Below are 12842 nucleotides of genomic sequence, written 5' to 3'. Positions count from 1 at the left end.
TTCCTCTACTTTATTCTCTCTAGGGAGCTGGATTGAACTTGGTCTCCAGGTCTCCACTACTAGAACTTTCTGCTGGGCAGCAACTCTGATACACCGGCCTCCTCAGAGGACCCTCTTCCTTGCCTTCATGACACCCTGAGTCATTTTCTTTATTCTTCACTGATGGCCTGGTTGTTAAAGGCTTGGCTGTTAACCAAACCCACCATACACTCTGCAGAAGAAAGGCTTTTGTAAACATTTGTAATGTTGGAAACCCTGGGAGGCAGTTCTGCTCTGCTCTATAGGGTTGCTATGAGTTATATTTGATGGCAGTGGGTTTTTAACATTTTTTATTCTCCATTATGCTATGAATTAAGGAGTCCCGGTGGTGCAGTGACTAAAGCCCCAGGCTGCTAACTACCAGGTCCCAATATCAAACCCACCAGCTGCTCTACTTCACTGTGCTCATGCAGAATTTGTACACAGATCAAGAGGCAGTTGTTTGAGCTGAACAAGGGTATACGCATGGTTTAAAATCAGAAAGGTGTATGTTAGGGTTGTATCCTCTCACTATACTTATTCAGTCTGTATGCTGAGAAACTCATAGAAGAACTTAGATTATGGGAAGAATTCATTTGGCATCAGGGTTGGAGGGAGGCTTATGAAGAGAGTGCACAACCTTGCTTGCTGAAAGTGAGCAGGACCTGAAGCACTTGCTGTGAAAATCAAGAGCCACAGCCTTGACCTTAGTGTGGATTATGACTCAATGTAAAAACGACCAGAATCCAAACACTGGACCAATAGTGAAGTTGATGTTGTCAAGGGTTTTGTCCTGCTTCACCCCACCATCAATGTTCACGGAAGCAGCTGTCAAGAGATCAAAAGGTATCTTTCATTAAGTAAATCTGCTGCACAAAGCTTTGTTAGAAGATTGAAAAGCAAGGATGTTACTTTGAGGACTAAGGTGAGTCTGCCAGAGCCATGATATTTTCTATTGCCTTTTATGAATATGAAAGTTAGACATCGAATAAGGAAAGCCAAAGAAGAATCTATGCATTTTAATAGCCGTTGAAGAATATTGAAAGTACTATAGAGTCCCGAAAGGACACACTAGCCTGTCTTGGAAGAAATGCTCCTTAAAGGCAAGGATGCTGAGGCTTCTTCTTACATACTTTGGCCATGTTGTGAGGAGAGAGCAGTCCCTGAATAAGGACATCATGCTTGGTAACGTGAAGGGGCAGTGAAAAAGAGGAAAGTCCTCAAGGAGATGGGCTGATACAGTGGCTGTAACAATGGCCTCATGCATAGAAACAATTGTGAGGACGGCACAAGACTGAGCAGTGTTTTCTTCTGTTGTGCAGCGGCTCATTGCTTTTGGCTGGAACCAACTTGACGGCACCTAAGATAACAACAACCCCTACCCCAAGGCAGAGAAAGTAAGCTGTCTGCTTCTGGGAAAACCGACAGGTTCCGAAATCCTAAGAAGCAGTTCTACTCTGACCTACAGTGTCACTCTGAGTTGAAATCGGCTCAGTAGCAGTGACCTTTGGTTATACTCTAAGTTCCTTCAGAAAGAAAATATTCTCCTCTCTACTCTTTATACCCTGTGGGTAGGGTGGGAGCAACAACAACAACAACAACAACAACAAAAAGCAGTTGCCAAAAAACCACTCTGACCCATGACAACTCCATGTGTATTCAAACCATGACAACTCCATGCGTATTCAACCCATGACAACTCCATGTGTATTCACGTAGAATTGTGTTTCACAAGGTCTTTAGTGGTTGACTTTTTGGAAGTAGATCACCAGGTCTTTTCTTCGAGATATGGTTGTGTGGGTTTGACTCTCCAAATTTGTGTTAGCAGCTGTACTTATTAGTTGCTTGGACTACAAAAACAAAAACAAAAAACCAAACTCACTATCAAGTCAATTCTGACTCATTGCAACTGACCCTGTGAAATTCTGAGACTTTAACTCTTCACGGGAATAAAACCTGTCTTTCTCCCTCGGAGATGACTAATGATTTTGAACTGCTGAGCTTGTGGTTTGCAGCCCAGTGCATAACTACTATGCCACCAGGACTTTTACTACTGGGGATTCCCTTTGATCCCTCAAAACAAACAAACCAAACTCACTTTCGTAGAACTGATTTTAACTCAAAGTGACCCTATAAGACAGAGCAGAACTAGGTTTCTGAGACTGTAAATCTTTACAGAAGTAGAAAAAGCCTCATCTTTTTCCTTCAGAGCAACTGGTAGATATGAACTACTGATGTTGAAGTTAGCAGCCCATAGCACAACCCAATAATGGCGCAAGGGCGCTTTATTTATCCCTCAAAAAACCCCACAAAAACCTCACATTGAGTCAATGCTGGGTTATATTGACCCTATAGGACGAGGTAGAACTGCCCTTGTGAGTTTCTGAGCCTGTGACTGTTTACTGGAGTAGAAAGTACCATCTTTCTTCAGAGGAGCAGCTGGTGGATTTGAACTGTTGACCTTTTGGAATGCAGCAGAGCATGTAACCACTGCGCCACTGAGGCTGCCATTTAATCCCTAGTGCCTTGACAATAACATATAGGAGTCATGGTGGCAGACCAGGCTATGCCATGGGCTGCCAACTTCAAATCAGTGGTTCAAAACCACCAGCCACCCTGAAGAAAAAGAATGAAGCTTTCTGGTTCCATAAAGATTCACAGTTTCAGAACCCAGAGGGACAGTTCTACTCTGTCCTACTCGGTCACTGTGAGTTGGAATCCGAATGATGGCAGTGAATAAGCACATACAGAAGGTTGGTGTGTGCCAGGTACTGTTCTAAATATTTTGCACTTATTATTTTTATGGATTTAATCTCGACAAAAAGTCCTATAATTCACAGAGACATTGAGTAGTTTATGTATGATTACTCAGCTATGGGGGGCTGATATAGCTAAAATGTATTGTGCCAACCTGGCCGATAAACACATGTGGGGTTAATTGAAGGGCAGAGGGATAAATGGCTCCGTGAGCCTCGCCTTTCTAGTTCTTGGGTCTCTTGCTTTGTGATGGTCGGAACCGGGTGCAGCTGCCTTAGCCAGTTCCCTGCTGTAGCTGGCAAGGCTCACTTCCTGCAAGACATCCCTGAGGAGAAGCCACATGGACATACCCTGGTGCAGCCCTGGGTACTGGAGAAGTCATGTGGAGACCCCTGCCAGCACTGAGATGCTTACACATTCACTGATTCAGCTTTCCTCCTGCAGTCGGTGTCATGGTGTGTGTTTTGTGAGATGGAGGAGGACTTTGTGGATTGGTGTTGGACATATGGGTTAATGGGTTAATGTTGGACTTCTGGGCTTGGGCAGCACTGGGCTAGGATGTTTTCTGGATGTGCACTTAACCTTTATAGAAAACTCTCTCTTATACATGAGTTTCTGTGAATTTGCTTTTTCTAAAGTGCCCAGACTAACACAGGGGCAGACTCAGGATTTGTATCCAAGGAGTCTGGTTCCAGGTCTACCCACTAATCCACTCCATTCGGTTCCCTCTACCCAGTATATTTCGCATGCCCTTAGGCGCATGGCCACACCTAGTAAGGTTCTAAATTGGGCATTTAGCCTCCCCAGCCAGAGACCCCTTGAAAGCAGCCTTTCTCACAGCTGGGCCTCAGTTCCTCCTCTCGTGTTAAGGGAAAATACCTGAGTAGTTCATGTTAAGGGGAAGAGGAAACCTGTACAAGGTGACAGAACCCCATGGGATACAGTCACACCCAGGAAATCCAATATAAGGGTCAGTTTGCTTAACCTCATACTCAGTTCTTCAGGTTCATGATACGTGTTTACTGTATGGTTAAATATATGATTGAATGGATGAGCCCTGCCCAACTCCTAGCCCCTGATATCATGGCTTGGGTAAAACTTTACAGAGAAAAATTAGTTTCCCATTCAAGAAATTCACTCATGTACATATTGTTTTGTGACATTGGCTGAAATCCCAAGGCAGCAACCCTCTTCCCAGTTATTTGTGCCTTTGCTACCCCTTCCCTCCCCAGGTCTCCTCTGGGGGATTGTTCTGAGGTTCAGGGTCCTCCCTGGTGCTGTTTCTTGCTTTAGAAGCCTGGTGGATAGGCAGGGGGTGGGTTCAGTTCCAGGTTTGAAGGGGGGTTAAGGGTGACAGTTTTCGGGGGGTTGAACCACTCTTTATCAGACTTTGAATTATGTTCTGTAGCCCTGCCCCCTCTCTGTCCAGGCCCTTCTTTCTATTTGATCCTGCTCACAGTGCTCCACAACTAGATCGAAAGGAAGGAAGGGTCAGTGAATTCTAAAAGACATATAATCCAACAGCCTAGTGACTGACTCAGAGAATATATTTGGGAGCCCTTCGGAAGAACACATGTCAACAACAGTCAGCGTGTTATTAGTTCATTAGAATTGGATTGTATTTCACATGGTCTTAGAAAGCATGCTTTTTCCATTTACAATATTGCATATAAAAAGGCACTACAGCTGGACAAACAATGTGAGAAGAAAATAATGGGACCAACGGTCCCGGACGGACATGAGAGTGTGGGAGGTAGGGGAAGGGAGGAGGTGTTGGACAACACAGGGACAAGGGAAAAATGAGTGGTTCAAAACCAGTGGAAGAAGGGGATGGGAGGACTGGTAGAGAGTGACCAAGGGCAAGATAACTGAGAGGAATTACTGAAACCAGAATGAAGGCTACATGGTAGTGGGACAGGAGGAAAGCGTAAGGAAATAGAGGCAAGGATTAGGAAGCAAAGGGCATACATAGAAACCTAAATACAAACATGTACATATGTAAATATATTTATGATTATATGGGAAATAGACCTATGTGTATATATTTATAGGTTCAGTAGTAAGGTAGCAGGTGGACATTGGGCCTCCTCATGCACACTCCCTCAATATAATAGCACCTTGCTCAGCTAAATGAACATTCCATGATACCTACCTTCCTGACATGATCACTGAAAACAGATGTGTGCATAAGCAAGAGTGGTGAAGAAAACTGATGGTGCCCAGCTATCAAAAAGATATAGCGTCTGGGGTCTTAAAGGCTTGAAGGCAAACAAGCGGCCATCTAATTTGGAAGCAACAAAACTCACAGAGAAGAAGCACACAGCCTAAGTGAATACAAGGTGTTGAACGGTCCAGGTAGCAGACACCAAAGAACAAAAACCATCATTGTGTGATCACCTTCCTCACATAAACGCTGAAGATGAATGTGTGCATAAGCAAGTGTCGTGAAGAAGGTTGATAGTGCCCAACTATTGAGAGATATGGTGTCTGGGGACTTAAAGGCTTGAAAGTAAACAAGCGGCCATCTAGCCCAGAAACAACAAAGCCCACCAACATGTGTGATCATGAAGGGCCGAGGGGACCAGGTTTCAAACAACAAAGGCAGGGGGGGGTAAATCACATCACCGTGAATGAGGGTAGTGCGTGATGGGGACCCAATGCCCATCTGTAGACAGCTGGACATCCCTTGCAGAGCGGCAGTGGGGAGGAGATGAGTCACTCAGGGTTCAGTGTAGCAACAATGAAACTCAAAACCTTCTTCTAGTTCTTGAATGCTTTCTCCCCCCCCCCCCCGCCCAATTATCATGATCCCAATTCTACCTTGTGGACCTGGTTAGACCAGAGGATGCACAGTGGTGCAGTTGGCATCTGGAAACACAGGTAATCTAGGATGGATGAACCCTCAGGACCAGCGGTGAGAGTGGCGATACCGGGAGGGAAGGGAGTGTAGAAAGGGGGAACCGATCTCAGGGATCTACATGTAACCTCCTCTCTGGGGGATGGGCAACAGGAAGGTGGGTGAGGGGAGACGCTGGGCAGTGTAAGATAAGATAAAATAATAATTTATAAATTATTAAGGGTTCATGAGGGAAGGGGTGTGGGGAAGGAGGGGAAGGAAACTGAGCTGATTCCAGGAACCCAAGTGGAAGACGAATTTTGAGAATGACGAGAGCAATGAATGTATAAGGGTGCTTTACTCAATAGATGTATGTATGGATTGTGATAAGAGTTGTATAAGCCCCAATAAATGATTTATTTTTAAAAAAGGCACTACAGAGCTAGGATCACCCTCCTGGTGGACCTGTTGCTAGGCCAGAAAATTAAGAGGCAAAGAGGCCAATACTGGGAGGCTGGATGCTAAAAACAAATCCATTGTCCTAGGGTTTGGTTCAGACCTGCCCTTGCGATGTTCACCCATGAAGCTACTTGAGAACTCATTAAAATGCTCTAAATTCATTGCATCTGTCCACGGACTCCAATCATCCCTTGCCAGCTCTAGCAGTATGCCATCCACCATCCCTTCCTGTGCTCAAAACATGAGACCTGCGGTGAGCAGTAATTTCTCCAGGTGGCTGCCTAAAAGTGCTCATAATCTCATTTCCAGAGAACCTCCAGGAACTAGCCACAATCCTGCTCCTGCAGTCCAGGAATGGATTGACTACATCAGCCGCCCCTTTTCCTCCTCTACCCAGCTCTATGCCTGCCAGCGTGGGTAACAATAAATAATTAGATAATAATTTGCAATAATTGAAGAGCCACTGGGATATTTACCTGTGACAGAATGCAGTTTCCCAGAGCACAACCTGCGGTTTTGTGAAGGATAGAGATGGGAGTGATACAAGACGGCAGCTGGGGGAGAATTCAGTTCGTCAGCTCCAAATCCACTCTCTAATCCAGTCCCCTTCCCAGAGGATAGTGCTGCCCCCCCCCCCCATACCAGGGCACCACACAAGTCCATTATTTACATTGGGGGGCAGGGTTAAAACAAACAAACAAACAAACGAGCAGACGAAAAACCGCTTTCAATTCCAGGCTGTGGTCCTTTGTGTAGCTTTGAATGTAAGCTGCCAGAATTCTGTCCTTTAGCATAACATTAACACACAACTCTAATCTCCAGAGCACAGCCTCGGATTTTAATATAATAAAACAGTAAAAGCCAACAAGTTCTGATAGGCATGGCACAAGCCAAAAACTGGCTATACCAGTTCTGGGCTCCACAGAGAGCCTCTGAAAATCTGCAAATTGTGGATTGACAGTCCAGAAGAGGCCCATGTCTGTGCTGCAGTCCCGCCCCCACCCAGTCAGTGGCAAACCTATAGTCACCTGCCTCAGCCCAGACTCCAAGGCCCCCCACTACCTACATAGTAGTCTGACCCAGCATCATAATATGCCACATGCAGTCCTCAAAAACACTCTTACCAGTCACACAGAGAAAGAGCTCAGGCCCCTTGGTCTCCAGAAACATGGCTCCCAGTTCTTCCAAAATGACACAAAACAGCAACATAATTCAGCACCCTCAACAAGAAAACAGGAAAAACAAAACTCAATAGTGGAAGACATGGTAAACCTAATGACGCTAATAGAAGAATCAGACAATGATCTGTCACAAAAAGAAATCTTCAGAATGCTGCTTGGAGCAATACAGGAAGCAACACAAAATAAGGATGCAGTGATAGAGGAGATGAAGTCCATGATAGGATAAAAGTCTACGATGGAGGATGAAGTCCACGCACCAAAGGGAAATACAGGGACTAATGGATGAGGTAACAGAAGCAAAACAAGATGATAGACCCCCACCAACAGAGTAGAAAATGCAGAGAATCGTACCAGCAACCTCAAGAACATTCAGGCAGACTTCAACAAACAGGAAAGACAGGCAAACAAGATAATCAAAGGGGAGGAAGAAAACCTGAGGTCAATGACAGTGGCTTTGAAAAGGAACAATATTCGAATAATTGATCTACCAGAACAACACACAACAAAGAAGTCAATAGATAAATTGGGGATAAAATTTCTGGAAGCAAACTTCCCCACCTTAATGAATGAGAACCAGACATGCATAACGGAAGCAGAGAGAACACCAATAGACTAAACCCCAGGAAGAACTCCCCGAGGCACATAATAATTGAATTATCCAACTTTGAGGAAAATTTAAGAGCAGCAAGAGAAAAAAAAGGTGCTCACATATAAGGGTAATCAGGTAAGGGTGCTCAGACTTATCAGGAGATACCATAAAGAAGACATTTCCACATTGTGGAAAAATAATCCTTCCCTATATTATCCTATATAGAGGTCAGGAACCTCAACAGACTCATAGAAAAAGAAGAAATAGATATAGTTATCAAGAAACTTACCAATGAACAAGGCTCACAGATCACATGGTTCACAGGAGAATTCTATCAAGCATTCAGGGAAGAGCTGACACTAACCCCAAACAGGGTAAAGATCCCACAGGAATAGAGAACTACAGACTGATATTTCTAATGAACATAGATACAAAAATCCTTAACACAATATTGACCAATAGAATGCAAAAGTATATAAAACATGTCATCCATCATGATGAGGTGGGATTCATTCCAGGGACTCAGGGATGGTTCAACATTAGAAAATCCATAGACCTTATTCGCCACATTAATTGTGTTAGTCTGGGTACTTTAGAGAAACAAATCCACAGAAACTCATGTATAAGAGAGAATTTTATATAAAGGTTAAGTGCACATCCAGAAAACATCCCAACCCAGTGCTGCCCAAGCCCTCAAGTCCAACATTAATCCATATGTCCAACACCAGTCCACAAAGTGCACCTCCATCTCACAAAACAGACAGTATTATGCCGAGTGTAGGAGGAAAGCCGAATCAGTGAATGTGTAAGCATCTCAGCGCTGGCAGGGGTCTCCACACGGCTGCTCCAGAAACCACGGTTGCATTGGGGTAGGTCCATGTGGCTTCTCCTCAGAGATATCTTGCAGGAAGTGAGCCTTGCCAGCTAAAGCAGGGAACTGGCTAAGACAGCTGCACCCTGGTCCGACAATCAGAAACCAAGAAACCCAAGAACTAGAAAGGTGAGGCTCACCAAGCCATTTATCCCTCCACCTTTTAATTAATCCCACATGTGTTTATTGGCCAGGTTGGCACAATAAACTAACTCATTGATTTTTTTAAAAAGGATAAAAATCACATAGTATCAATAGATGCACAAAAAGCAGTTGACAACATCCAACTCCCAATTCCTAATTAAGACACTCAAGAAGATAGGAATGGAAGGAAAAACTCTCAACTCAATGCGAGTTATCTACGAAAAGCAAACAGCCAACATATACCCAGAAGAGGTAAGAAATAGACCAGCACCAGCCATCTGTGCTCCATTGTTTAATTCAGCGCAATTCACAGTCGCAAAGAATTGGAGACAACCTAAATTTCCATCGATCGATGAGTGGATTAGAAAACTGACAAATGCAGACAATGGAATCCTACCCATCATTAAAACGCACTAATGCAAAAAGGAAAAAAGGAAAAGGGGAGAAAGCAGTGATGATCGCATGAGGCACATCGTCTCATGGGAAGAGTTGGAGAAAATCATGCTAAGCGAAGTTAGCCAATCACAAAAGGACAAGTACAACATGAGTCCACTGAGGTAAGTATAATCAGCACAGTAAGCACAGAGGAAAAGCCACTTGTCTCACACTATACAGGTTGAGATATAGGCAGTCAGGTGGGACAGGCCAAACCCAAGGAGGTACATGTCATTCCAACATGAAGGGGAAAGGGGGGAAGGTGGAGGCAGAAAAGGGGTAGGGGGGGAGAGGTGATAGCACTGGGGGAGCAGGGCACTAACCCACCCTTGTGGAGACTATTGGTTACTTATCCATAGAATTGGGAGTGTGCATGCAGACCTGACCACAGTGTACCAAACCTCGAGGGCAATGTAACCACAAGAAGCAACACATGAACAACGTGGGCTACAGGGCTGGCCCCAATCAGAACTAAACTGACCCCCTCCCTAGAAGAGTGTGTTACAGAGGACAATACTAAACCTATAGGTTCTGGAGAGGGGCCAGCATGCCATGACTACATGAAAGCAAACCAAGAAGGAAAAAGAGAGTGTGAGGTTCTAGACCCCATATAAGCCCCACGCCTGGAGGACAATGTCCCTGCACAGAGCTGCTAAGGCACAGAGAGGACTATAGGGCTGACAACAGCTCGAGACATATGACCCCTTCCTGGGGCATACCACAATAGAGGACAATACTAGGAACACATGGCAGGGCGTGAGTTCAGTCTGACCCCTCACAGCGTGGCGAACCAGGAAGGGAACATAACACATCAGCAATGGGAGCAAAGCAATGCCACAATGCCCCTGAGGAGCCCCCAAAATAGACTTCAAAATAGACTTCAGGCTAGGCGAGGCAGTTCCCAGGGCCCTCCGCCCAAACCAAGACCCGTTGGGAGATGGTCATAAAGGTCAGTGGATAGACCTTGAATCATGTATGCTTTTTCAGGGTTTTTGGGCTAGTTGTTATATATATATATTCTTTTTCTGATTTTTTTTCATGTTTTTGGTTTTGGTTTGGTTTTGTATTGTCTACGTTATTGTTGGTTTTCCTACTTATAGAAGTTGGGCATGGGGGTCTCTAGCCTCCCACCAGGTCTCCACCCCACCTCGCCTCGCCCACACTGTGCGCAGACCTGGCTGGTAAGATCATAGCCATCCAAGGTTTGGAAATATTTGGTGGTTCACCTGCAACTAGGAAGCCAGGCATCTTGGAGTTACGAAACTTATGAATGTCAGAGAAGCAAAAGAGAAGTGTCCACAGCTGGTGTTAGTCAATGGGGAAGATTTGACCTGCTATAGAAAGATGTCGTATAAGGCCACAGAGGTATTGCCAGAATTTAGTCTAGTTGTTGAGAGATTTGGGTTTGATGAAAATTTTGTGGATGTAACAGAAATTGTTGAGAAGAGACTACAACAGCTCCCAGTGATGAGTGTACTGCAGTGAGTGTGTTTAGTCACGTATACAATCAACAGTCTCTAAACCTACATGACATCTCCCACATCAGGCTAGTTGTTGGATCTAAACATTGCAGCAGAGATGTAGGAAGCCCTGCGCCATCAGCTGGGCCTCACTGGCTGTGTTGAATGGCTTCTAATAAACTGTTGGTGAAATTAGTATCTGGCATCTTTAAACCAAACCAGCAAACCGTCTTATTACCTGAAAGTTGTCAAGTTCTCACTCGTAGATTGAACCACATAAAGGAAATACCTGGGATTGGCTATAAAACTGCCAAACGTCTGGAAGCACTGGAGATCACTAGCATTTATGATCTTCAAACTTTTTGATCCAAAATATTGGAAAAAGAATTGGGACTTTCCATTGCTCTTCGCATCCAGAAGCTCAGTTTTGGAGAGGATCATTCTCCTGTGACCCCCATCAGTCCTTCAGGGAAAAAGATTCATTTAAAAAGTGGTCCTCAGAAGATGAAGCTAAAACAGAGATCACAGAACTCCTTGGTAGTCTTTTGAACAGAGTTTACCACAATGGGAGGAAGCCACAAACAATGAGACTCATCATCCGCCGCTATTCATTGTAGAAGCACTATAGCCATGAAAGTCGGCAGTGGCCTATCCCATCCCATATACTTCACAAGTTAGGGACAGGGAACTATGATGTGATAACATCAATGACTGATATCCTGATGAAACTTTTTCAAAATATGGTGAATGTGAAGATGCCATTTCACCTTACCCTTCTAAGTGTGTGCTTCTGCAATTGTAAAGCACCAAATACTGCCAAGAAAGGACCTATTGACTTACTTCGCACCATCAAGATCAACTTCATGCTCTTGCAAATGTGCTTTTAAAATGAAAGACACTCACTTGGAAGATTTTTCCTAAGACAAGGAAACCAAGATTTTCTACCAAGTGGAAGCATCAAAAGTTAAAGACCTGCAGAGTCTGTGCTAGAGAATATCACTTTCTCTCACCCATGTGCTCGCACTCAACTCACTTCCTGAGGGTGTTGACCAAGATGTTTTTAAGCAGCTTCCAGTAGACATTCAAGAGGAAAGTCTTTCTGGGAAATCCAGAGAAAAATGTCAAGGGCCAAGAAGTTCTAGTCATCCATTGCATCCTTCTAGAGGAATATTATCTTCTTCCCTACAAAAACAATTCAAGGTATTCCCTCCAATCCTAACAACCATTTAGCCAGGAGCAAACAGGGACCCTCTGTCTCCATGTGAACCAGGAACATCAGGCATAAACAGCAGTAGCTCCTCTCACCTGTCTAGCCAAAAGGATTATGGAAATGGACAAATGAGCCAGAGACCTAAAGAATCTCAAAGACTCCACTTTTCAAATACCAACCTAGTTGAATCTGCTTTTCATTCATCTTCACATTTGAATAGCGAACAACTTTTCCTTCAAAGTCATACTGCAGATAGCCATTAGCAACCCAGAGCAACCGTTTCTCATTGTGAAGGGTCTGGAGAAAATAGACATCAAAGTTCTGCTGAGGAGAAAATGACCCTCCCTTCTGATACCAGTCCTGAAGTTTTCTATGAACTGCCTGAAGAAATACAGCAAGAACTGTTGGCAAAATGGAAGACAACAGGGTCATATTTCCAACTTGTATGTAAATAGGCACATTCAGAAAAGAGAACGGTTTAAAAAGGCAAAGTGATATTGTTCTTTATATTAAATATTAATAGCGATTCAATAATGTAGAAACCTATGTAAGATGTGCTAGATAAAGCCAGAATTGTTAACAAGTAAATTCCTGTACTAGTCATAAGTTTATGACAGAAGAAATCATATAAAATATTCTTATTTTTTCTAAAGCTATTTTAATTTTTTTCAATAAAAAATAATATCATGGTATGAAAAATAAAAAGTTAGGCATGGGAAGTAAGACCAAGGAGAAAGCAACAGAACCGATGGTTCTGGAGGGACTTGGGGGAGGAGGTGGCAGGGGAAGGGAGCAATAAGCAAACAACACCATAGACTGGGGAACAACTAAAATCACAATTAAACAATTGAAATCAACAATGAGGAAGACATAGAGATCCCA

At 43.9% G+C, this 12842-nt stretch overlaps 1 pseudogene; it reads left to right on the top strand.

Moving 5' to 3' along the window:
• Window positions 1-10556: 10556 nt before the first annotated feature.
• On the top strand, window positions 10557-12415 carry LOC142426765 (DNA polymerase iota pseudogene; annotated as a pseudogene).
• The last annotated feature ends 427 nt before the right edge of the window (window positions 12416-12842 follow it).

This window comes from Tenrec ecaudatus, chromosome 14 (assembly GCF_050624435.1).
Source record: "Tenrec ecaudatus isolate mTenEca1 chromosome 14, mTenEca1.hap1, whole genome shotgun sequence".
Classification (NCBI taxonomy): domain Eukaryota; kingdom Metazoa; phylum Chordata; class Mammalia; order Afrosoricida; family Tenrecidae; genus Tenrec; species Tenrec ecaudatus.
Note: the sequence above shows the minus strand (reverse complement) of the source record. Positions and strands in the feature narration are given on the sequence as shown.